The 27,513-nt window shown below is 41.7% G+C and overlaps 1 long non-coding RNA gene across 1 annotated transcript in view; it reads right to left on the bottom strand.

Annotated features, from left to right (window-relative positions):
• LOC310669721 overlaps positions 1 to 27,513 on the bottom strand; it is a 94,870-nt gene that overhangs the window by 18,056 nt on the left and 49,301 nt on the right. Inside the window, exon 2 of the long non-coding RNA XR_014507318.1 lies at positions 26,522 to 26,722. This is a non-coding gene — a long non-coding RNA (uncharacterized lncRNA). The remainder of the gene's footprint in view (positions 1 to 26,521; positions 26,723 to 27,513) is intronic.

Consider the following 27,513-nt stretch of genomic DNA (forward strand, 5'->3'; position numbering starts at 1 on the left):
TCTATACAGCCCTTGGGACTCTCATTAGTAATAATAATAATAATAATAATAATAATAATAATAATAATAATATATTATTTCCCCTTCATGGATCACTGCCTTGCCGTGGCGAAGGGGCTTGAAGAACTCAGAGAAGCTATGAACTATGCCGAGCAGGGCACCCAAGATGAACAGGTCATAGTGGAGAGTTTGGACCAAACGTGATCCACCTGGAGCAGGAACCGGCAAGCCACTCCAGTATCCCTGCCAAGAAAACTCCATGGACAAAGACAACAGGCATATAAAAGATATGACGCTGGAAGATGAGCCCCTCAGGTCGGAAGGCGTCCAACATGCTACTGGGGAAGAGCGGAGGACAAGTACAAGTAGATCCAGAGCTGATGAAGCGGCTGGGCCAAAGCCGAAAGGACGCTCAGTTGCGGATATGCATGGAAGCGAAAGGAAAGTCCAATGCTGTAAAGAAAAATATTGCATAGGAACCTGGAATGTAAGAACCATGAACCTGGGTAAGTTGGATGTGGTCAAAAATGAGATGGCAAGAATAAACATTGACATCCTGGGCATCAGTGAACTAAAATGGACGGGAATGGGCGAATTCAGTTCGGATGACTATCATATCTACTACTGTGGGCAAGAAACCCGTAAAAGAAATGGAGTGGCCCTCATAGTCAACAAAAGAGTGGCGAAAGCTGTACTGGGATGCAATCTCAAAAATGATAGAATGATCTCAATACGAATCCAAGGCAGACCTTTTAACATCACAGTAATCCAAGTTTATGCACCAACTACTGGTGCTGAAGAAACTGAAATTGACCAATTCTATGAAGACTTACAACACCTTATAGAAGTGACACCAAAGAAGGATGTTCTTCTCATTATAGGGGATTGGAATGCTAAAGTAGGGAATCAAGAGATAAAAGGAACAACTGGCAAATTTGGTCTTGGAATTCAAAACGAAGCAGGGCAAAGGCTAATAGAGTTCTGTCAAGAGAACAAGCTGGTCATCACAAACACTCTTTTCCAACAACACAAGAGACGACTCTACACATGGACATCACCAGATGGGCAGCATCGAAATCAGATTGATTATATTCTCTGCAGCCAAAGATGGAGAAGCTCTATACAGTCAGCAAAAACAAGACCTGGAGCTGACTGTGGCTCAGATCATCAGCTTCTTATAGCAAAATTCAAGCTTAAACTGAAGAAAGTAGGAAAAACCACTGGGCCGGTAAGATACAATCTAAACCAAATCCCTTATGAATACACAGTGGAAGTGAGGAACAGGTTTAAGGATTTAGATTTGCTGGACAGAGTACCTGAAGAACTATGGATGGAGGCTCGAAACATTATACAGGAGGCAGCAACGAAAACCATCCCAATGAAAAGGAAATGCAAGAAAGCAAAGTGGCTGTCCAATGAGGCCTTACAAATAGCGGAGGAGAGAAGGCAAGCAAAATGCGAGGGAGATAGAGAAAGATACAGGAAATTGAATGCAGAATTCCAAAAATTGGCAAGGAGAGACAAGAAGGCCTTTTTAAATGAGCAATGCAAAGAAATAGAGGAAAACAACAGAATGGGAAGAACCAGAGATCTGTTCAAGAAAATTGGAGATATGAAAGGAACATTTCGTTCAAAGATTACCATAATAAAAGACAAAAGTGGTAAGGACCTAACAGAAGCAGAAGACATCAAGAAGAGGTGGCAAGAATACACAGAGGAACTATACCAGAAAGATATGGATGTCTTGTACACCCCAGGTAGTGTGGTTGCTGACCTTGAGCCAGACATCCTGGAGAGTGAAGTCAAATGGGCCTTAGAAAGCATTGCAAATAACAAGGCCAGTGGAAGTGATGGTATTCCAGCTGAACTATTTAAAATTTTAAAAGATGATGCTGTTAAGGTGCTACACTCAATATGCCAGCAAGTTTGGAAAACTCAGCAGTGGCCAGAAGATTGGAGAAGGTCAGTCTACATCCCAATCCCAAAGAAGGGCAGTGCTAAAGAATGCTCCAACTACCGCACAATTGCACTCATTTCACACGCCAGCAAGGTTATGCTTAAAATTCTTCAAGGAAGGCTCAAGCAGTATGTGGACCGAGAACTCCCAGAAGTGCAAGCTGGATTTAGAAGAGGCAGGGGAACCAGAGACCAAATTGCAAACATGCGCTGGATTATGGAGAAAGCTAGAGAGTTCCAGAAAGACATCTACTTCTGCTTCATTGACTATGCAAAAGCCTTTGACTGTGTCGATCACAGCAAACTATGGCAAGTTCTTAAAGAAATGGGAGTGCCTGATCACCTCATCTGTCTCCTGAGAAATCTCTATGTGGGACAAGAAGCTACAGTTAGAACTGGATATGGAACAACTGATTGGTTCAAAATTGGGAAAGGAGTACGACAAGGCTGTATTTTGTCTCCCTGCTTATTTAACTTATATGCAGAATTCATCATGCGAAAGGCTGGGCTGGATGAATCCCTAGCTGGAATTAAGATTGCTGGAAGAAATATCAACAACCTCAGATATGCAGATGACACAACCTTGATGGCAGAAAGTGAGGAGGAATTAAAAAACCTTTTATTGAGGGTGAAAGAGGAGAGCACAAAATATGGTCTGAAGCTCAACATAAAAAAAACGAAGATCATGGCCACTGGTCCCATCACCTCCTGGCAAATAGAAGGGGAGGAAATGGAGGCAGTGAGAGATTTTACTTTCTTGGGCTCCATGATCACTGCAGATGGTGACAGCAGCCACGAAATTAAGAGACGCCTGCTTCTTGGGAGGAAAGCAATGGCAAACCTAGATAGCATTTTAAAAAGTAGAGACATCACCTTGCCAACAAAGGTCCGTATAGTAAAAGCTATGGTTTTCCCAGTAGTGATGTATGGAAGTGAGAGCTGGACCATAAAGAAGGCTGATCGCCGAAGAATTGACGCTTTTGAATTATGGTGCTGGAGGAGACTCTTGAGAGTCCCATGGACTGCAAGAAGATCAAACCTCTCCATTCTGAAGGAAATCAGCCCTGAGTGCTCACTGGAAGGACAGATCGTGAAGCTGAGGCTCCAATACTTTGGCCACCTCATGAGAAGAGAAGACTCACTGGAAAAGACCCTGATGTTGGGAAAGATGGAGGGTACAAGGAGAAGAGGACGACAGAGGACGAGATGGTTAGACAGTGTTCTCGAAGCTACAAACATGAATCTGACCAAACTGCGGGTGGCAGTGGAAGACAGAAGTGCCTGGCGTGCTCTGGTCCATGGGGTCACGAAGAGTCGGACACGACTGAACGACTAAACAACAACAATATATTATTTATACCCCCCCAATCTGGCTGGGTTTCCCCAGCCACTCTGGGCAGCTTCCACAAAAATATTAAAATACTGCAATACATCAAACACTAAAAGCTTCCCTAAACAGGGCTGCCTTCAGATGTCTTCTAAAAGTCTGGTAGTTGTTGTTCTCTTTGATATCTGGTGGGAGGGCGTTCCACAGGGAGGGTGCCACTACCGAGAAGGCCCTCTGCCTGGTTTTCTGTATGCCCTTCATTCTCTTCAAGGGGAAGAGACATAGCTCAGTCTTTTTTATTTATGCATTTTCAAAATTTTAATACATACAACTTGCAATTATATTGGCTTTCTGTTTATTTATTTTCCCCACTGACACATCCAGTGGGCTTTCCTCATTTACTAGGGTTTTGGAAAGGATTGGGGAGGGGGCTTTGACAGCATCCCAGAGCCCTCATGCCACCTTCCCAAAGCTGTGTGAGGTTTGGGATTTGGGGAAGTAGGGGCGAGGGCTCTAAGACACAGCCGGAGCCCTCACCCCTGCATCCCAAAGCCTGGCGCCTCAGTTACCTGGCTATGGGAAGGCAGTTTGAGGGCTCTGGTAGAGTCCTACAGCCCTTGTGCCACCTTCCCAAAGCCAGGTGAGCAGGCAGCACCTTCCTTATCTCCCTCTGAGAAGGAGGTGTGAAGACTCTGGGAAGGTACCGCCTTGCTAATTGGGGTCTGGGAAGATCGCAGGTGGGCCCTGGAAAGCTCTCATGGCCTTCCTGTGACCTTCCCAGACCCTAGCATGCAACCCTTCACCTGTGGGGGTCAGGTTCCGTGGGTTCTTAACTTTGCACATGGACCCTTGTGTAAGCAGTGGTCCCACTGTATACATACATATATCTGTATCTATCTATCTATCTATCTATCATCTATCTATCTATCTATCTATCTATCTATCTATCTATCTATCATCTATCTATCTATCTATCTATCTATCTATCATCTATCTATCTATCTACTGGTATCTATATCTATCTATCTATCTATCTATCTATCTATCATCTATCTATCTATCTACTGGTATCTATATCTATCTATCTATCTATCTATCTATCTATCTATCTATCTATCTACCGGTATCTATCTATCTATCTATCTATCTATCTATCATCTATCTATCTATCTATCTCTCTATCTATCTATCTAAAACAGCACTTCAAGCAGGCTTGCTCTGGATCCCTTTTCAATTTTGAGAACCACATTGTGTCAGACTTAGAATTACTAAAGGGATGACAACAGATCTAACTGTGTTAGCAAAGAGGTTAGATCTTCTGGATGCACACATTGGGCACATTAATGCTACACAACCTCAACTTTGAGGATAGTACTAGCCTCTTGTAGCTTCAGGGAATGGTACCCTTCTGAGCATTCCTTCCCTATAGCTCTATAACTACCATCTTGGAAACAGCATCATTTAATTTTTATCAGAACATCTGATAAAGGCAGAAGAGAAGAGGGGGAGGGGGAGGGGAGGGGGAGAGGGAGAGAGATTGAAACATCCTAAAGAGATATTTAGGAAGCATCTTAATTATTCAAACAATTATTTTCTCTCAGTTCTTTTGCAATATATTGTTGGAAGAAAATTTGGTTTGGTTTGCAGTTTTAAACAAACTGACCTAATTCACATCTCTGGAACTAATACATAGATCAAAAATTAGGGGTTGGAGAGAAATTCATTTTAATGCCAATTTCATAAATCCCAAACCAAGATGCAAACCGAAACGCAGCTCCTCTTTGAAATTCACACTTTTCTGAATTTGGCAATGAAGTTTTCAAACAAAAAAAAATGTGCACCAAAGGTGTATATTAGTGAAAATAACATTTTTAAAAATACATAAATTAGGAGAACAGGCATGAGAACGCATACTGATTTTCATGCAGACCTTTTTTTTCCAGGGTTGCTGCTGTTTTGTTTTGTTTTTGCAATAGGATGAACCAAGCTTAAGATTGGGAAGAAGAGAAGTGGAGAGAAAGTGAAACTGATGGATTCATCCATCCCTTACAGAATGTAATATCCATTGGATTTTGCACTTCTCCAAATTTTGCAGTATAGTTCTCAGCTCAAAGAAGTATCAGGGAGTGTGTGTGTGTTTATTAGGATAAAATGCATTTTAAAATGCATACATTGGGATAAAATATATATTTTAATGCATTTTTGAGATAAACTATGCAATTAAGGATCCTTTAGATCCATACTTCAATGTGCATTTCACTTTTTTGTTCCTAATAGACTCAAAAGATGACGCAGCTTCTCTATGAATCTTCATGATCTATTTCATAATATTTATGTACCGCTTGAATGTAAAAAACAAACAAACAACAACCTCAAAGCAGAAATTTTAGCAATTTATTTCTCTTGGACAAACATACCTTTTGTAATTTTATATGGTTCTGTTGTGGAAAATGGAATACCGTACCAAAAAAATAAAAATAAAATAAAGATTAAAAGCCAATTTCTGTACAGATGTTCTTTCTAAAATCGAATATTGCAGATTAATGTAGAAACAGGATGGAACAGAGTTATGGCTAAACGCATGCAAAATTGTCATAAACTGGAAACAGATTGATCCATCCATCCCTATTTGCAAGTAGTGTGATGCAGCCCTTGTAGCAGAAATGCAAATGTTCTTTAAAATTCATTTGCAAATAAATAAATAACACCACCCTGACTCAGAAACAAATACGTTTTATGGAAGCTTATTTCAAATAGTCTCCAAAACTAACACTGACATATATTTCGACTACAAAGAAAAGGAACATTGGACAAAGAGAATTCTGCTATGTAATGCTAATGGAATAAATGCCTTTAAATGGGGGTAGGTGAGAAAAAAATAAATGCACATTTGATATTTGAAAATAATTTCCACTATAATTAAATTAAAATTGGTAGATAAAAATGAGATTTCATAATGTTCTGGTGTTATATTGCTATCAATATTGGGTTGTGTTGCATCCATGACAACAGGATGGAAGGTTGCTTATAATACTATTATGTTACATCCCACAGCTGAATGCTAATGCTGTGATGCCAAGGAAATCAAGTTTCAAATCTGGAGTCGGTGAACTTGCCATTGCCAGACTCAGAATTATAAGGAAAGAGCGAAAGCTAATAGGCACAAAATATCAAGAGTGGTTATCTTTTCAAAAGTCCACCATTGTCTGACAAACTGTGTTTGAACATAATACAAATGCTAAAAAAGAACACAACCCATAAGATTTTAACAGGATGGTCCAAATCAAGGATTCCCCATCCCCTTAAAAAAAACGAAGCAAAACCCACAGCTCTAGCAGCACCAGCAAATTACGAAACTTAACTCAATTTTCTTCTGCACACAGTGAGAATTGATCATTTGGTTATCCAGAGAAAGAGCTTAAGAAAACAAATGGAGATTCTTCCGTTTTGCTCATGGATCCCCTTCCTCTTTTCCCACACTGCAATTTAGTCTGGGGAATATATAAGCCCAGGGGAACTGCCATTTTCTTATATAGATGCAGTGGTGTAGCGTGGGGGGTGCAGGGGGGGCCGGCCGCACCGGGCACAACATCTGGGGGGGGCGCTCGCACTCGCAGCTCTCTGCCCCTACCTGGCTCACTCACTCTCTCTCACTGCAGTGCTGGCTGTGTGAATCCGATCCGAGCCGCCGGGTTGCCACCCACTGTGGAGGGGAGGGTGCCAGGCGTGCGGTGCGGAGAGAGAGCAAGGGACTATCTGGGGGAGGGACAGTGCAGCGGGGGGGGGGCAAATTACTTGCCTTGCCCCGGGTGCTGACAACCCACGCTACACCACTGTATAGATGTAATCCAAAAAGTGAGGTCCAATTCAGTCCTTTATCCACAGTAAGCCTTTACACAACATTGGGGGAAGCTGCAGCCCTCCAAATGTTGTTGGACCCCAATTCCCAACATTCCTGATCACTGCCATGCTTGCTGGGAGTTCTAATCCTACAGCTTCTGAAGGGCCGCCATTTCTCTATTTTTGTTTAAAAGATGTGCATCTAATCATAATTGGATGTATGATTCATTCTCAGGCATTCACAATATTTTTTAAGTCCATTGCATGGACTTCATTTGTGCAGTAAGGATATTCTCTTGGTAGCAGGTTTGTTTGTTTGTTTGTTGCCTTTTTTGCCAAGGCACTCGGTGTGGTTTACAATTTTACCATACATGTGCATCTTTTTTAAACAACAACAACAACAACACCCAACTTTGGGTTCATTTGATGTGTGGGTTGTCACCAGCTCAAGGAGAGTTTTCTTCTGGTCAGTAACATCATCATGTGCACCGTTGGAGATTGGCTAGGTATGTGCATGTGCACATTAAAAATCCCAAGGTCAAGACAATGTGATTGTTGGATATATTTACTGTATGTGTAGTCTTCCACACAGCCTACCAGAGCAGTTGGCTTTGGGAGCCCAAATTGCTGAACCCACATGCAACAGTTCAATGCACTTTAAGAACTGGAGATGAATGTTGAGAGGATACTGTGGTTGATTAACTTGCTGAGTATTATGAGAGGCCTGGGTTCATGCTGAGGTCACATCCATACCATAAAGTACTTTCATAACACATTAAGAGTCACAGCTCCCGCCTAAGAATCCCAAGGACTGTAGTTTGTTAATGGTGCTAAGCAGTCCTAGCTTTCTAGAAAAAGAGGTGCCAGAACGCACCATGAACACCTCCCTTGTTCTCTTCGAATTGCAATGGTGCCCACTTTGAAATCATAGCGTTGATGTGACTTGAGAACCTGCACGGTGTGACAATTAATGTCAGGCTAGGCCTGGGAAGACCTGGTTTTGAATCTCCACTCAACCATAAAACTCACAGGATGACCTTGGACCACTCTCTCCCCCTTTGTCTTTCACAGTGTAGCCCACCTCAAAGGGGAAAGAATGAAAGAGGAGAGAATAATTTATGCAACCTTGAGTTCCTTGGAGAAAATGTGGCATGTGTGTGTGTGCGTTTACTTGTTTATTTCATAAATTTATACAATGCCTCATTGTAAAATAAAAAATTAAAAAATGCGCAAAGCAGTTTACAAAAAATATGTATGAAAACCTTTGGTTTCATCTCCAGACCACACAGGCATGTTCAGCATTTGATCACTGCAACATCAATAACTTACACGTGTGAAAGTGGCATCACATATCAAATGCCATAGTTAGTAGGAGCATTCGTCATAAAAAGTTGTCCTGGTATTTCCTATGTTAAATGAGGTGCGTAGTGTGGAGGTTCAGTGAAGGAACTTTTTGGTAGTGGCTCCATACAATCTCAATGGAGATTGAGGCACATCTTGCTGTATTCTTTCCTTGCTAGACTCCTTGTGGCCAATGATTTAAGTCATTTTTTGATATTTTAAATTTTGCTCATTGCACAATTCATTAACATTATTTTCAATTTTTTTATTGTGTATTACATCTATATGCTACCTTGTTTTTTTTTTTTTGTTTTTTTTTTTTTTGCAATATGGGACCATTCTTTGGTCTTTTTATAAAATAAATAAATTTTGCAAACACTTCCCTGTGTCAGTGCTGAACCTGCCACCTCATCCTCATTATTATTTCACATTTCCCAGGACTGGCATTAAAAAATGAGTTTCTGGTTCACATTAACCCCTTACTTGATGCTGCAACAAATACAGGAATAATGCCAAATATATCTCTGATATATTTGTTTCCATTCCATCCATCAGTGCATAGCGTCATTAGAAACACATCTCCCTTTTTCAAAAGAGAGAGAAAGATGTTACAAGCTGAACTGAGGACGATGGAGAAAGATCACTTGAATTTGCTCATTGATGAACTTCCTGGGAGAAGGCAGACACTATCAATATCATTGACCTTTGTGGGTACAGATGCTGTTTCAGCATCTGGCCCTACAATTTTGAAATTAAATAGAATTGCTTTGAAGGCACAAAAATCCTGTGGTGGGGAAGGAAGTTGTTTGCCTCTCACATAGTCTCTGCACTTCCCCCCTTTCCTATATGACAATATTTACCGTATTTCATTTTTGTTATTTATTTCATTTATTAATCACTTCCTATGAAGCATCTCAAAGCACTTACACAAAAAAGCATCAAAAATAAAAGACCTGCATGCAGTTTAAACAATTGCATATAAAAAATTAAAACAAATCCAAAAATAAAAGGAATTTCAAATCCAGTGCAGATGCCCATTGAAATAAAAATTTTCAGGTAAAAGGCTTGTTGAAAGAAGAAAGTCTTCAATAGACACTGTAATGACAGTGAATATTGTGCCTGCCTAATATGTAGCTCCCGTTGCTCGGTCCCTGCTCCTGCCAACCTAGCAGTTCAAAAGCACATCAAAGTGCAAGTAGATAAATAGGTACCGCTCTGGTGGGAAGGTAAACAGCGTTTCCGTGCACTGCTCTGGTTCGCCAGAAGCGGCTTAGTCATGCTGGCCACATGACCTGGAAGAACCATCTGCGGACAAATGCCAGCTGCCTCGGCCTGAAGCGAGATGAGCGCCGCAACCCCAGAGTTGGCCACGACTGGACCTAATGGTCAGGGGTCCCTTTACCTTACCTCACCAGGAAGCTAGTCTGGCTATTCAAACAATTGAATCATTGCTGAATCCAAGAATTGGAAGAGGCTCAGGCATGCTGCCTAACCTCACCCCCCAAAATCACATCATCATCATTAACCCAGAAGCTGTACGCCGGCTCCCTCGGCCAATAAAGCGAGATAAGCGCCGCAACCCCAGAGTCGGCCACGACTGGACCTAATGGTCAGGGGTCCCTTTACCTTTTAATATGTAGCAGGAGAGAATTCCAAAGGGTAGGTGTCACCACTTTAGATGTCCAGTATCAATATTATTGTTGCATCTCACCCCAGTCTCAAAGCAGTGCGAGATACCAGGGGTTCCAGGCACTTACCCAAACTTTGGTTTCCTGGGAATGAGGGACAGTGGAGTCTTTAGGATATATGGCTCATTTACACATCTATACAAACTTAGGCTGTGATGGAGGGGTCCCCAGGATTAACACTCCAAGAAGATGTTGCTTCCCCCATAGTCACAGCCTTGAATTCCAACAGAAATCAAGCATGGCTCTCCCTCATAGACTTCAGCCTGCCACCTGCTTCTAGCTCTCTCACATAAGTCTGGCCTTTGTCCTTCTCACCAACGGCCAGGTAAGGGAAGGGGGCCCACCCATTTGTCCTCTGGCACAGAGCCACTTCCTTTGGTTACCTTAACAACCCGTACTTAGGGGGCCATTACCTCACCAGGGATGCGGGTGGCGCTGTGGGTTAAACCACAGAGCCTAGAGCTTGCCGATCAGAAGGTTGGTGGTTCAAATCCCCGCGACGGGGTGAGCTCCCGTTGCTCAGTTCCTGCTCCTGCCAACCTAGCAGTTCGAAAGCACATCAAAGTGCAAGTAGATAAATAGGTACCGCTCAGGCGGGAAGGTAAACGGCATTTCTGTGCGCTGCTCTGGTTTGCCAGAAGCAGCTTAGTCATGCTGGCCACATGACCTGGAAGAACCATCTGCGGACAAATGCCGGCTCCCTCGGCCTGAAGCAAGATGAGCGCCGCAACCCCAGAGTTGGCCACGACTGGACCTAATAGTCAGGGGTCCCTTTACCTTTACCTTACCTCACCAGAAAGCTAGTCTGGCTATTCAAACAATTGAATCATTGCTGAATCCAAGAATTGGAAGAGGCTCAGGCATGCTGCCTAACCTCACCCCCCAAACTCACATCATCATCATTAACCCATCCTTAACCCCAAGGTCACAGTGTAGGTTACAACATTAAAACACAGTATCAAAAACAGTTTAAGAAAACTTGCAATCACAAAAATAGACACCTAAAGTGTCTAAATCCAGTATAAAGAGGTGTGTGATGGGTTATCTGATGAGATTATACTTGTTAGATGTGCCTTCCTGCAGAGTATGGTAATTGGTTGGGTATATACTGTAAGGATGAGGTAATCTTTCAGGTATCTTGATCCTGAGCTGCATAGTACATGGTATTCTTGATGTTCTCACAACCAGAGCTGCACTGCTCATCCTTGACACTCCCATCTTCATTCAACTTACAATATTTAATAGAAGTTTTTTTTAAGACTTAGGGATATGCATTACATTCAGACACATTCAGACATGATCCCCTCATCTTGAGGCGAAGTGAGATGCCATAGATGGAAGCACTTTGTAGTGCTTCAACAATTCAGATTTTAAAAAAATAAATAAATGCAGGGATGCACGTGCTGAAAACCAAAGAAAGAATCTAACCTTATCAGAACACCCAGGTAGAATGATGGCCAAAGAGACAACAAACACCAGAATGGGGAGATAGTGAAGGAACAGCTTTGTCTTGACTGACAGATCAAGCTTGTGATCATTTTACATGGAAAGTAAATCTCTCTTAGTTTTCCCACCACAAAATAAACTTTAAAAGTGCCCAGTACTTCGGCTGATCTGAGCAATTTGGCAGGTTTCCTACCCAAGGGAACCCCTCTTGTGGCCACAGTTTTCAGACCAATTGCCCAAAAAGCACATGGATAAATTGATTCCTTTTTTACTTACCCAAAATTGTGAAAGCAGTCCTTTTGCAGAAAACCACTATAGGTATCTTTCTGAACTTTGGCAGAAATTGAGCCTTCAGAATGTCTACCAAATTTCCACCAACTCCAAGCAAACAACAGATTTTTAAAAATAAAAAACCAGACTTTAAATGCCCTTGGATCTATTTGCTTGTGATTTGGCAGGTGTTTTTCACTGGAGGGGCTGCTGCAATTATCACCCACTTCTCTGAAAAGGTGGGGGGAATTCCCAGTAACAAAGGAGAGAATTCTCCAAACTGAATCAGGGGGAAGGTGGGAGAGAAAGAGACTGACATGAGCTGAATCAGGCAACCTATCAATAACCTCAGGCTGAGGTGGGTGGTTTACCAGCATACTAAATCAGGATCCAGACCAAAATATGTGGTGAGTTTATATCCATAATATTTATTACTAGATTTAGAATACCACCGATCAACCCATATTCTCTGTGGGTATCTCCCCAAATGATTATCCACCAGGTTTTGCAGGCATAATACTCCTTCAACAGTTGTGTTTATCATAATCTTAATCAATTTATTTTATTTTTATCCTGGTCTTGTCCTAATAGTCCAGGAAGAGCACCCATAGTTGTTTTCTTTCTCAGAGGGAGAGGTAGACTAGGCTGAGAGGCAATGAATGGGCCAAGGACATCTAGTGAGGAGCCAGTGTGGTGTAGTGGTTAAGAGCAGTAGACTCGTAATCTGGTGAACTGGGTTCGCTTCCCCACTCCTCCACATGCAGCTGCTGAGTGACCTTGGGCTAGTCACACTTCTCTGAAGTCTCTCAGCCCCACTCACCTCACAGAGTGTTTGTTGTGGGGGAGGAAGGGAAAGGAGAATGTTGGCCACTTTGAGACTCCCTAGGGTAGTGATAAAGCGGGATATCAAATCCAAATTCTTCTTCTTCTAGTAACCTTTTTTTTTTTTTTTTTTTTGGCCTGAGCAGGGATTTGAAATCAGGTCTCTCAGTTTTAAGCAGTTGTAGAAGATGTGGTGGAGCTGCACCACACACCTGACTATGATCCAGTTGGATCACTGCTGTTTACCAGGATGGATAAAGGGAGAGGTGAGGCAGGGGTGAGGTTTGTGTGATGTAAATGTACAAAAAGAAACTAACCTAATGCCTCCTCCTTCCCAGTATGCAGCAGTGAATGCAACTAGTGGGAGGTCAGGTGAGCAATGCAGCCCTACCATGCTGTCTGCTACTAGATTTAGGACCTATGCACATGGCTAGTCAATGTGGTACCTTCCATATATTGTTGGACTGTAACTCTCATCAGCCCCAGCCAGCATATTATACACAGAGTACTGTGGAAAGACGTGTGGACCCAGATCCAGATTGGCCTCCACAGTCACTTATGGACTCATTGTTAAAACCGTGTTTATGGAAGACAATCTTACTCGACGACACATAGCTACTGAAAATAGGCCACTGTATTTTGATTTTTTAAGAAACAGAAATGTGAGATATTCTCTTTTAAACAGGCAGTGTATGCAGTTCAGAGATTCCAAAATAGTGGGTTAAAATGCAATGGCTGGTCAATGAAAGATAATCGCTGAAAGAGCTTGGAGCAGCAGAGTACAGCAAAGAAAACCCAGAGAATGATATGAATATAGATGATGTAGTTCTACTGCTGAACCAAAGCAGGGTTGACCTATAAGATGACTGGGTAGGAGGTCTCCTGGGAACCATCATTAGGCTGAGGAAAAGCAAGGTATGTGTAATGAATGAATAGGTGTAAAGGCATTAGAATCTAAGCATTCATACCAATGAATTTGCTTACTGAATCAACCTAAAATGTTTAGCCCAAAACAGAAACACTCTAAAAACAATACAGTAGTTATCTTTCAGCACATTGCCCTGGTACCACAACTGGATCCTCAGTTTCATCTACTGAGTCTATCGGAAACCGGCTGGGTGTAGAGTCTTTGGTTGTTGCTGTTGTTCTACAGATGTGGCAATAATTTCTACATGGGTAAATATAACTTGACAATTCCTAAGCACATTAAACTGCCTGGCAGAAAACCTGTTGAAGTCTGAAGTCCCAGATTGGGTTACTGCAAGTGGGTTTTTTTCCACTTCAGTTTCATACACGAATGTTTGATCTTAACTTCCTTCTATATGGTTTTCTGTAGATTTTAAATGAATTTTTTTTTATTTACATCATTTGCATTTTCCCCAATACAGTGGTACCTTGGTACTTGAATGGCTTGGCTCCCAAACAAATCGGCTCCCGAATGCCACAAACCCAAAAGTAAATGTTCCAAAAGTAAAATGCGAACATTTTTCAGAAGTTGAACATCTGACATGGCTTCCGCTTGAGTGTAGGAAGCTTCTGCTGCCAATTGGAAGCTGTGCCTTGGTTTCTGAAAGGCTTTGGGAGTTGAACAGACTCCCAGAACTGATTAAGTTCGAGAACCAAGGTACCACTGTATACTCATTTTGCATGCACCTTCCACTAAAAAATATTTACCCCCTAAAATATATATTTTTGTGCATCCATCATCTCTAAATTGTATGCATTTCCCTTACAATGCACACATATTTGAATAAAAATGGCATCACAAATTTTGGAGAAGTGCACTATCTGAACGATAATTTTATCCACATAAAAGTCTGGGAACCATGGATTAGATGGGTTTGACTTTGAAATTCAGACTGAATGAAATTATCCTTCATCCCAAGCTACAAGTCAACCTATAAATTAACAAATTCCCCATCTGTTTCCTACTGGATGCACAGAAGCACAAAAGGCCCTGAAATGGTGATCCACTTCTCAGGATCTGGATTTGAAATAATTTTGCAAAGATCAGTGACTTGAAAACTGATCTATATATCAGTGTTGAATAATGAAATTCTTCAGAGGAACCTTCCCAAGGATGAGTTTGGAAACTGATGATGTGAGCTAATTTCAAATTGGGAGAGATCAGAATATGAACTCCCTCTATATGGCGAAGAACCTTGACAATCAAATTTATTTAGAACATTTGTTGACTGCTCAATCAACATAGTCCTCTGGGTGATTCACACAGAGTTCAAACAATATACAATTAAATACAATATACAATTAAATTATTATAACGATAATTAAAAGACTTAAAACATTTTTTTAAAAAAATCAAATTGATTTCCTACCTAAAAACCGGTTCAAGCAGAATAACAGCATTTAAAGCACAGCATAAGCAATATGTTTCAAATGAAAGAGAGACAGCAGTGCAATCTAGAAATTAAAATAAATACTTATATCTAGAGTAATTAGTTGTGTTTCTGATCCATTGAAATCAATGGCGAACTTAGTCATTGAATTCAATGGAACCTAAGTGCATGTAGCTTAGATTGGATACAAGTAATTCTAATTATTTGAAGGTTTATCTTACATTGTTACCCCACTCCATATTATTTGTACTGAGTTTTAAATGCTGTTTGACTGCAATTCGATGCACACCTAAGTGAGAGTAAGCCCAACTGATAATAGTGGAGGTTACTTCCAAGTAAATGTGCTGCTTGTCTGGATACAACATCATGCACACCCCTGGGCTCTAACTAAAGGCTATTTTCTAGAAGCAAAAGTTTGTCAGAGGGTAACTGCTGAGAGCAAATTCCGTAGGGTTCATTCAAACAAGCAAAAAGGCATGCTTTGTCATCTTTCAATAGGTCTCTTCCACAGCAAAATGTATGCAGGGAAATGTAAAGTTTGAAAAACCTTCAGCCCCAGATTCTGTCCCCCACCGCGGTCACACAAGCTTTCCATATGTGGGGAAATGTTGGCAATGTGCTCTCATATAAAGACTGCTATCCATGTGGGTTCTGAGGCAGTACAAGCCTAGGAGAGGACTATACCATATTCCTTCCTCCAGTTTGAATCGCCTCTCAATGTGTTGCAAACACCCCTTTGCGATTATAACACTAGCCCACTGCAGGTCCCTGTTTGCCTCGTAGTAGCTAAGCTGGCATTGTGGCATCCAAAAATGCACATATAGATTACATAGGCAGGCCTCTAATGACAGATAGGCCCACCTGCTAGAGAGTGGTATTTAAATGGCAGGACAAAGGGAAGGGAAATTGCCTAAGGGAGTGGGATTAGGATCAGGTGAAGGTTAATCAAAGGAAATGACAGTTAAATGGTACTCTGGGCTCCTGAGACTGTATGTGTGCATTTCGCTGGAAAATGTGTTGTGGGTTTCCCATAAAGAAATATATATAAACAGAAGCAAAAATAATGGATCAAAAGGAAACATAATTTTCACTGCTGCCCCATCAAAACCTTCACGGCTGGTTTCAGAACGTCCATCAGCACAGCCCTAAATAACAAGCAGAACAAAGAAGAAAGCCATATTACAGACAGACAGACAGACAGACAGACAGACAGAGACACACACACACACACACACTGCTTTTTATATATTTAAATATATATATATATCTGAATGAAAAGTAGTATCATGATTTGGATATGGGTTTCACACAGCTGAACAACTCAGTTCCCTTAGGAAGTGTGATTGGATTGCAAATCTGAAATATTTGCATGCCTAAAAAGGAGGGGGTACTGGTCAATACTTGGAGATGAGTGCCACCCCACCCCCCACCCATTTTAGGCTTGTGGGTTAATCAGGCTGCAGTCTTCATTTGGGAGTAAGTCCCTTTGAACTCAATGGAGTCTACATCTTGAGTAGGTAGTTACAGAATAATCTGGAATCAAACTCACTAACATTCTTTTTTGAAGAAGCATAAGTTACACATGGATGCGGGTGGCGCTGTGGGTTAAACCACAGAGCCTAGGACTTGCCGATCAGAAGGTTGGCGGTTCAAATCCCTGTGACGGGGTGAGCTCCCGTTGCTCGGTCCCTGCTCCTGCCAAGCTAGCAGTTCGAAAGCACATCAAAGTGCAAGTAGATAAATAGGTACCGCTCTGGCGGGAAGGTAAACGGCGTTTCTGTGCGCTGCTTTGGTTTGCCAGAAGCAGCTTAGTCATGCTGGCCACATGACCCGGAAGCTGTACGCCAGCTCCCTCGGCCAATAAAGCGAGATGAGCGCCGTAACCCCAGAGTCGGCTACGACTGGACCTAATGGTCAGGGGTCCCTTTACCCTTTACCTTTTAAGTTACACATAGACTTTTCACAGTAAGGGGAATAATAATAAAGCATAGTAAGTTTTACCTAGTGATCATAAATAGAATGTGCAGAGAGTGGAATAAGAAAATACGGTAATCTTCTACAAAACCTCTCCACATAGTAACCTGGGAAATTGGAGGTTCAGTGGATTTTGCATCTGAGTTGACACAGGAAAATAATTCATGCCACATCAAATGAAAACAGTCTATTTTTTACTTGCCTCTAAAGTCTAAGGACTCTCCTTTGTTGTGTTAGGTGTTCTAAAATCTTTCCAAGCCACACCTCCTGAGAGCTGGGGTGGTAGGTTAGATTTCCAGTGAGAAGCAACTGTGAGTCTGTCTGCAACTAGGAGCATGAATTCTAAGGACTAATTCAATAATTCAGGGATTTCTGCCCCCTTTCAAGGAGTGGAGTGCCAGAGCTGGGGTTGGCATTTGATTTGTGATCATGGGTATATCAGAAACTAAAGACCAAAACTTCTGAATGATGCTGCTATTCAACCACATAAGAAGTAGCATTCCAGGGGAACCACAGCCTCCCCAGCATCGACTAGAGTGGCCTTTTCAGCTTTAGCTGAGTCCAATGATATCTCAATAGCATTTTTAGAGTAACTTCTTGTATTCTTGCCGATATGGTTTTTAACAGTGCTCTGGACCACAACATTTCCCAGTCATGTTCCTCTATCTGAATCCCTGGGTTACTCTCACAAACTAATCTCAGTCCATGGGAGGAGCCAGATTCTATACTGAGTAGATATTTGTATATATTGGAAGCTAGGCCACTTTGACTGGAGATTGCATATGAACAAAAGGATTTTAAAAATGTCAAGCAATGGAGCCCTTCTCCTTTACAGAGTAGGAATATACTTGCTTGAGTTGGATCCAATTATATAATAATAATAATAATTTTTATTTATACCCCGCCCTTCCCAGTTCAAAAACCGGGCTCAGGGTGGCTAACAACAAATGTAAAACACTTTAAAACACTTAATTATAAAAGCAGCATAAAAATAATAACATGAATAACAATAAAATTCAAAAATCAATCAGATATTCCCCAGGGCTAGGTGGCTGAATTGGTCCTACTTAGGCCAGCGAGGAGGCCAGGGGAGAATTTGCTCTGGGGTCTCAGAGCAGGTGATCTTCATAAAAAGGGGAGGGGAAGGAAGGGAAATAAAAGATCAGGCTGAATTCAACTTAAAGGCCAGGTGGAATAGCTCTGTCTTACAGGCCCAACGGAAGGAGGTTAAATCCTGAAGGGCCCTAGTCTCATGGGACAGAGCATTCCACCAGGTAGCAGCCATCACTGAAAAAGCCCTGGCCGTGGTGGAGGATAGTTTGACTTCCTTAGGGCCTGGGACCTCTAAACTATGGTTATTCAAGGACCTTAAGGTCTTCTGCGGGGCATACCAGGAGAGGCGGTCCTGTAGATACGAGGGCCCTAAGCCACAAAGGGCTTCAAAGGTCAAGACCAGCAGCTTGAACCTGACCCTATACTCCACCAGGAGCCAGTGCAACTGGTAAAGCACATCTTTTGCCCGATGGGTGGGGTATAAATAATAAATTAATTGTGGTTATTATTATGGTGGTTGTTGCTGTTGTTGTTGTTATGTAAGTTTTCCAAAACGGGTTGACCTTTGGGCAAAATATATTTAGTTGTATAGATTCACCTTTTTCTCCACAACAGGGATTTGTGATGATCCAAAATAGGAGTTAAAGGCAAAGGCAAATGAGCATATGTGTTTGCCATTTATGCCATATTCAGAGGGTCAACTGTAGAAACACGTCACTTATTTTGTTCACTAAAGTTTTTCAGCCTGATGTGGCTTGTGATCCACCACCACAAAGTAACCTATCATGAAATGTTAAAACTGAGGCACAGCTTCAATTAAAACAAAACAAAGCAAAACAGTGTTGCGAACTACTACTGAAATAGGAGGACATGAGGCAAAATACGTCAAATGCATTATTCATTATTTGCAGTATTAGAAGTATCCATAGTATTACAAGTTATTTACACAGCTCTGGTAAAGCCTAATCTGTTTCCCTCTCTGGTACTAATGAAATATGGCATCAGATCTTGAATCATCCTATTACATGGCCTTGCAGGAACATAAAAGGTTAGGATTCCAGAGTTATTAATCCTCAATCGTTTTGACAATTGATTTTGAACACACAGACCAATGCACTCTTTTTAACATACAATCAGAAATGCTCAAAATTAATTGATTTCTCCCATGCACACCTGGCAGCAGCAAACTTTGAAACAAAGATGTGCATTTGTGTTTAGATGTGCTGTTTTGTCAGCATTTGGGACTGGATCTTCTTGTAAAAAAGCCATGCCAATTTTCTACAGAGAAGGGAAGCTTATTTGGGGTAAAGGGATGGACAAGGAATTTGAAAAGCTCCCTTCCCCCATGCATACACCTCTCTTGGTGAGTATTGACTTTTTCTTTTACTCTGTGCCATAATGTCTGATCAGATCTATGGACACTGGCTACAATCCAATGCAGCGTTAAGAACACTTAAGCCCTTTGAAATCAGCTGGCTTATAGACACTTAGCTCTGTGTTGCATTGTGGCCTCTGAGGCTGGAACCAGATATTATATATGCATCCGACTCTGAACATAAGAACATAAGAAGAGTCCTGCTGGATTAGGCCAAAGCCCCTTCTCGTTCAGCATCCTGTTCTCATAGTGGCCAACCAGAAGCCTATGGGAAGCCCACAGGAAGGAACTGAGCACAGAAGCCCACCCCCCGCTTGTGATTCCCAGCAACTGGTCCATACCCTCCAATGTTTCTCCGATGAAAATAGGGACGTCCCATTCCATAATAATAATTTCAATATTTATACACAACACATCTTACTGGGTTGCCCCAGCACTTTGAGCAGCTTCCAACATATATAAAAACATAATAAAACATTAAACATTTTTTTAAAAACCTTCTCTATACAGGATTGCCTTCAGATGGCTCGGGGGTCAGATAACTCCGTACCCTCTAACATTTCTCCAGTGAAAATAGGGACATCCTAAGGGAAAGCAAGGGACGCGGGTGACACTGTGGGTTAAACCACAGAGCCTAGGACCTGCCAATCAGAAGGTCAGCGGTTCGAATCCCCGTGACGGGGTGAGCTCCCGTTGCTCGGTCCCTGTCCCTGCCAACCTAGCAGTTCGAAAGCACGTCAAAGTGCAAGTAGATAAATAGGTACCACTCCAGCGGGAAGGTAAACAGCGTTTCCGTGTGCTGCTCTGGTTTGCCAGAAGTGGCTTAGTCATGCTGTGTGTGTGAGGGCTCCTTCTCCTTCTCTTGCTTCTCTTCTCTTGCTTCCCGTTCACTCTCCCTGTGCCCCTGCAACTTTAGAATTGACACTCTGTGTGTCTGTGTGTGCGTGAGGGCTCCTTCTCCTTCTCTTGCTTCCCATTCACTCTCCCAGCGCCCCTGCGACTGCCAGCGCCCTGCGCCTTTAGGGCCAGTTCTGTGTGTGTGTGTGTGTGTGTGTGTGTGTTTTGACCTCACTGCGCTTGTTGGGGGAGAGCGTTGGTCGCAATTTTTCTTGATTTGTCTCAGAGTGGTTACTATCGTGGTTTTCTTGCCGGGGCAGAGGGAGAGAAGCAGAGCCTGCTTGTTGTAAAGGAGCAAAGCCGGAGAGGAGCCTCTCCTGCATTATTAGCAGCATCCTTCTCCACACACCCCACGCGTGCTCCTTGTCCCTTGAGTGCTTTTCCTTCCCTCCCCACTTAAAACGTGGTTACAAAGCATGGATCCACATGGATCCTCAGGATTTTTGCACTGGGTCACCCCAAACTCACCGTCAGATCACATGTCTGTGGCCACAGCATGAACCATAAAAAACATACATCCACTGTTTCGTTTAGAATATTTTTTTCTTGTTTTCCTCCTCTAAAAACTACGTGCATGTTATGGTCAGGTGCGTGTTATAGAGCGAAAAATACGGTACATTTTACATGCATGGAATATTTCTTGGGGGTGTGGGTATGTGGTGATTATTTGTTATATGTATTTTCAGAAACTGAAAAGTGGTTGTTTGTTAACTTTATTTTTCAGTTTCTGAAAATACATATAATACTTTTTTTAAGACTTAGAAATAAAACACCAATTGGTGGGGCAAGATCTATTGCAAACCCCTCCCTGAGGGTGATTCCCTGCATAAATGGGAACCAGCTTGAACGTTAGCCTCACTTACTGCTAGGCTGAATTGTTGATTTGTTGTTCACAAATAAATATGGCTGTTGATGTCTTTCTGAATAAAGCTGCTTCGTGGTTTCAGGGTAGGCCTGTTGCAAGGTCTTCTCATACAGTGAGTGCCTTTATAAAAACTTTGAGGTTTCATCAAGTGGTATATTAATTAATTAGTGCTCTTCCCAAACTTCATGGGATACTGCACCATCTGGATAAAATAACAATATACGTATACCAACTCTCATTCTCCACTAGTACTGTAACATTTGAGAGTCAGTAGGTACTTCTGAATGATGAATTGATTTCCAATGAGGGTGTTTAAAAAACAACAACCAGCTGACTAATCCTGGATAAATGCAAACACTCATATTAATCTTGTTCTTTTCGTTGGCAATATCTCAAAAGGCATTTGCCAAGCCATCAGCCCCTTCCAACTATAGAATAATGTTACGTTTCTGTATCAAGTAGCTATTTAAAAGTTCAAGGCCAGGCTATGCTTCTTCTTTTTTTGCAAACCTTCTCAGAGTCAGTTATAGATACTTATCCAAAAGACACGACCCCCTCTAAAACAGCCTTCTTCAACCTGATAATAGACAACTAGTTGAAGGTCTAGCAGAGTGTTCATTAGGATAGCAATAGAAGCGACGTATTTATTTGCATTTTGCGATTTCATGCTTGTGAGTCACCACAGAAGTGGAGCCAGGCTTTGCTCCCTCTTTACAATGTCCCAGGTCGCATCCCTTGAAACTCAGACCCTGAGGGGTCTGAACAGAGTGGACTGTGGCACTCAGATAGTAACTGGTTGTATGTGTCATGTTCCTCTACAAACCTCTCCTCACATGTAGAATACTAGCACAGGAGGGAACAGACTGGGACAGAGCCTTTATCTCTGTTGTGCCATTATGGAAGGTGTTCCCCCTGCTTCCCTTATCTGCTGTTCAAAGTACCTCCCCCTTCCTATGACTATGTTCCATCACAATATTTAAGATAACCAGGAACACCCTCATAAGCTTACTGTCCATTTGTTGTTGTTGTTGTTTAGTCGTTTAGTCGTGTCTGACTCTTCGTGACTCCATGGACCAGAGCATGCCAGGCACTTCTGTCCTCCACTGCCTCCCACAGTTTGATCAAACACATGCTGGTAGCTTCAAGAACACCATCCAACCATCTCATCCTCTGTTGTCCCCTTCTCCTGGTGCCCGCCATCTTTCCCAGCATCAGGGTCTTCTCCAGGGAGTCTTCTCTTCTCATGAGGTGGCCAAAGTATTGGAGCCTCAACTTCAGGATTTGTCCTTCCAGTGAGCACTCAGGGCTGATTTCCTTAAGAATGGATAGGTCTGATCCTCTTGCAGTCCATGGGACTCTCAAGAGTCTCCTCCAGCACCATAATTCAAAAGCATCAATTCTTCGGCGATCAGCCTTCTTTATGGTCCAGCTCTCACTTCCATACATCACTACTGGGAAAACCATAGCTTTTACTATACGGACCTTTGTTGGCAAGGTGATGTCTCGACTTTTTAAGATATCCATACTGTCCATACAGTTCTACAATGGCACACCAAAGACCCATAAGGCTGGGTGTCCTCAGGAAGTAGCTGAAAATACTTTTGTGATTTTTGGTGGCCAAGGAGAGGCCAAGGTGGGGTTTAAATCAACATAAACCACTTTGTTACCTGACAGAAGCACTTGGGTTGGCTCAGGCTAAAGGAAGTATAAAATGAAATGTAGTGCTTTGGGGACCATTTAAAGGGAATATTGTTCCTGTTATAGGATGTTTGCATTTCTCTTACTTTTTATGAAGATATCTTAGGGGGAAATTGATGAGAAGTTCTATGAGCTAATCATTGTTCTTGCAGTGAAAATATTCTGCTTTCCATCTCTGCTTCAGAACAGCAATATTGATGCTAAAACTTTTTTTATAAAAACAACAACAACCCCAGAAAATGTAACTTTCACCAAAATTGTGAGGTCAATGTGTATGAATCCAATTGCCTATCTTCATCTCAAAAGCCTTTAGCTCCACCAAGAAAAAAATGAATGCCACTTACAAAATGAAATTGGGGCTTCTATTTCCCCCTCATTTGAACTACAATGAACTACCAGTTAGGGTTGGGAGAGAAATTTGATTACGTTGATTAAGCTCATATATTAAAATGAATGTATCAAATCTGAAATTTCTGAAACAGTATAAGAGCTGAAACACAGCCATCCTTAAAAAAATTCACTTATTCATTTTTTGTGATGTTCTCCAACCAATTAATGTTTGCAAAAAAATACATATACAATGGGAAAGTATACACAAAAATGAATATATTAGTGAATATAACCTACAAAAATGTGTTATACTAGGGGGGATTGCTTGCAGAAATGTACATTAGTCAAACCTACATACAAAAATGTGTTTATTAGGAAAAATGTGTAGTAAAATGCTGGTGAATTTTCATGAGAATATTTTTTTAAAAAATCAAATTGCTCCAGAAATGTGGAGAACTGTTTTTAAGATGGGAGAATGAGAAAATTGACAAATCCTTCTATCCCTAGCAGTGGGAGAGGGGGGGGCCCTCCAAAGCATTTAGAAAAGGAAGTGTTTAAACATGTTTCCATTTTATTTCTTCCAGAGATTATAATGCATAATTTTTGCACAAAAGTCAATTACATAGCCCAGTGATTTACCAGCAAAGCTGGTCAAAAGATATTATCTTAGTGCCAGTTAATGTGTGTGACTAGTTACAAGACAAAATAAATCCTTCGGAAATTACTTTTTTTAAAAAATGTACATAAGAAAATCTCAACCAAAATGACAGCCCTAGTAAATGGTTTCCATTTACCAGAGAGAGTGACAGCTTTTTCTTCCCTAGGAAATCACTGTCCCTGTTCTGCCTTTCAGAGAAGTATTTTTAGGAGAGACCTTAGAAATAAAAGTGTGCCTGTGTGGTTATGAGTTAACAGCTTTTCTGGTTTCAGCAGTGGTGTGTGACATCAGAGCAGAATTTTGGGGCAGCTGTGCCAGCCCCCTCCCACTCAGCAAAATGAGGGCCCTTAAATGTAGCAAGCCTTTCTTACCACATTTTGAAGCAAGTACAATACCTATTACAACCTAAATAGGGGGAGAGCAGAAGACCATTAAGTTCAGAGCTAAAACTACCTATTGCACCACTGGGTTTCAGCCTATGCATAAACAGAAATGTCCCGTAGTGTTTCATCCAGGAAAAGGGGAAGGGTGCATCACAACTCCAGTAGAACCCCACCATAGCCAATTGGATCACTCTGCTATTTCTGTCAGATGCATTAATCAAAACGCAACATCCCATCACCTATAGGCACCAGGCAAAAGCTTTCCTCTATGACCTAAGAAGTGGGTGGGATGATTTTAATGTATTTCTTTTTCTCCTTGGTTTCAATGCATCAGGGAGGGGGATGTTGTCTGGTTGTTTGCTTGAAAGTCACATTGAGTACATCTGAGCAAGATAAAGCGACTAACAAATTGTAATAACAATTGTGGGAGAAGCAAAACTTCCAAGGGAACAAACCTGAAGCTATCCCATACTGCACTGTATTTAATATCCCCAATATGCAGCCTTCTGGGCCTGTCTTAAAAATATGGACTCATCCATTTCTTGACAGCAGAGTGAGTAAGGAGGAGTGTGTTCAAGACCAGAATTGATGTTTGTAAGTTTCTCCACCCAAAATGGTCTCATGTTGCACATTAAAGAGGTACACTTAGAACTACTCAAATGTCTTTAGTTTTTATGTGCCAGAGCAGTTTTCCTGGGTCTTGTCTTTGGGATGACACAGAAGGAATCATGATCAGGGACTAATATTTTAGAAGAGATTACCATTACAAAGGAAAAAGCAAAGCTATTGACACCATGCAACCTTCTGAAAAGGACATTCTGCTGAAATCAGATTCAAGTCATTGGATACAAGCAGCTGAGAGTTCCCAAGCCAAAACAAAGAAAGAATAAAGTTTCAAATACCTTTTCCCACCCTCTTCCAAGAATGTTAAATAATTCTGGTATATTTTGTCCTGAAGTGACTTATTGTACAATTGACAGACTAGGGATGGGAGCAATTTGACTTGAAACATTTTAATGCTCATGCCCATCTGAGGAATTACTTCATGGAATGAAATGGCAAAGGTTACTAACATGGTTCCTTTAAAGTTGAGGGAACTAGAAAAACTTGCACTTTCTGGATAAAATCATACGCTCTGATTACAGGCTTGTCTGTCACGTGGAGCTTTCTCTCCACCATCCCCCCATGGTTTCCTTTCCCTCAACATCCCTCCCTTGTGTTTACCTTATATGGTAATCTTAGAGACATTTAGAGATTAACCCTATATACAAGAAGCTGGCATAAAGCAAGCCAGTGTAAGTTAAGACAGCGTAAAGTTACACCAGATCCAAACTCTATTCAGCGGTGGCCCTACTGCTAATTGAGCAGGCTTCAGACTGGCAGAGGGAAAAGAAGCCTTTGAAATATTGTTTGAGGTGCACCACCCTTTTTGCTGCCTTAACTTATACCTAGTTTACAGGTCACATGACTGAGCTGAACCAGTGTAGGATCCAGCCTACATCTCCCTTCTTTGGTTCCTCCCCCACTATGCCCCTATAGCACTCATTTTTCAGAGCTTAAACCAGTTTACGATCCATTGCACTCAGCTCAGCCAACTGACTCCCAACTGAGTCAGGATGGAGGAGATACTCTGGTATATCTCTGGCTGAGCCAAGGATGAGGGAGTTAAGCCAGCCTAGTTCAGCTGTGCCAGGGACCTCCCAATTCAGCTGGTGATATCCTAACCCTTTCATCCCAGTGGAGTTTGCTATAGGATTGCTCCCTCAATGTAATTTTTTTAACAGACACTTGTCTACAGCATATAGATTTGGATTGCGAAATCACCACAAGGCACTTCAGAAGTCCTCATTTGGGCTCATGCTGAGTAGCTCCAAATCCTGCTCTATCTCTGACAAACTCAAAATCCCTCTGATGTGCACCCCAATTTGGCTCAAGATTCAGGATTTATCCATTTCCCAAGCACAATCCTAGGCTATTGTTTCACACCCAGAAGATACCTCATGGAGAATATTCAACAGAATTAAAACTCCATCTGAAAACTGGCGCTGTCCTAACTTATTTGATTCTTATAGTATAGAGTCAGAGTGTGTGTCCAGTACACTGTGGCCATGCAAGGGCAGGGTCCATGCCAGGGGAAAGAGGTGAAGAAGATAAGGGAGAAGCACCCTGGTCATGGAAGCTGCAAGTGACTACATTTCCCAAAAAGTCAAACCAGAAGTAGACAAGCAAAAGGATACTTACTGTGTCAGCAGTATTGAGATTGTGGCCTACCCAGGAAGGACCATAGCTCAATGATAGGAGGTCTTCTTTGCATTCAGAAGGTCCCAATTTCAATCCCCAGCATTTCCATGGAGCCATGAACAGCAGCTAGCAGTCAGTTTAGGCAATACTGAGCTAGATGGGCCAATAATCTGATTCAGTGTAAGGTGTCTTCCTTTGATCCTAAGAGCAAGAAATGACCTAGTCAACAGTATGAAGAAGGGTAAACTGAAATGGGTGCAGGTTTGAAAGCTGTTTATCAGAGATGAAGGATATTAGGAAGGACCACTCACTTGAAGGCTTTTGGCAGAACTACATATCACTTATCTAGGGATGACCAGATCCAACATTTCTGGATCATGTTTATGTAGCAGTGCTTCGTGGATAATTTCCCCATTTCACTCAGATTTTTTTCCACATGCTTACAGGATAATTTCCAAGAGCTATCGTGTGGATAAAGCACCAGAATTAGCTCTTAGCAAACTTAAAATGAGAACTGGGACTTTGAAGAAAATATTTATTTATACTAGTAATTATTTTCCCTCAGGGATGGTGGCAATTACTTGGACAGTCAGGCACAAGAATGAGTTTTTAAAAGGACCATTCTGTGCTAACCTCTTTGACTTCAGATTGTGTTATGCACTCCCTTGAATTCAATTAGGTGGCTCTTAACACAGAATCTGAGAGTAAAATTTCTTTAACTAGCTGTTGACAAAGAACAGTTCCTGATAAATGCAAACATCAGTGCACAAAATGCTGGTGGTGCTGACAAAGATTTTAGCAAAAATGTTTAACAATTACATTTAGAAAATTTTGCAATATAAATATGTAATCCACTGCAGGTGGTGAACCCCATAAAACTATTACAATTTGCCATGGTCACATTCTCTGGTATTCTGTAGGCCACATTCTATGTCTTTTTTTCCTCCCTTCCTTAATGCACCAGTGAAAAACATCACCCACATTTAAACACC

The sequence above is a fragment of the Podarcis tiliguerta genome (assembly GCF_965153285.1).
Source record: "Podarcis tiliguerta genome assembly, chromosome: Z".
Lineage (NCBI taxonomy): Eukaryota > Metazoa > Chordata > Lepidosauria > Squamata > Lacertidae > Podarcis > Podarcis tiliguerta.